The sequence below is a fragment of the Penaeus monodon genome, chromosome 19, assembly GCF_015228065.2.
Source record: "Penaeus monodon isolate SGIC_2016 chromosome 19, NSTDA_Pmon_1, whole genome shotgun sequence".
NCBI lineage: Eukaryota > Metazoa > Arthropoda > Malacostraca > Decapoda > Penaeidae > Penaeus > Penaeus monodon.
In genome coordinates, this window is record NC_051404.1 from 45,162,824 (window position 1) to 45,163,026 (window position 203).

Consider the following 203-nt stretch of genomic DNA (forward strand, 5'->3'; position numbering starts at 1 on the left):
ACCACCCCCATAGAAAAAGTCGACCCAACTATCCTACATATAGGTCACAAAATAAACCAACCAAAGAATAAAGCAATATTATAAATAATTTAAAAAAAATATTTACTATCTTCCATACAGGTCACGAAATACAGTGAATCAACATAAGAATACACAGAAATCCAAGCAAAGAATATAGCAAAATGCACTTTCTCTGTATTGCA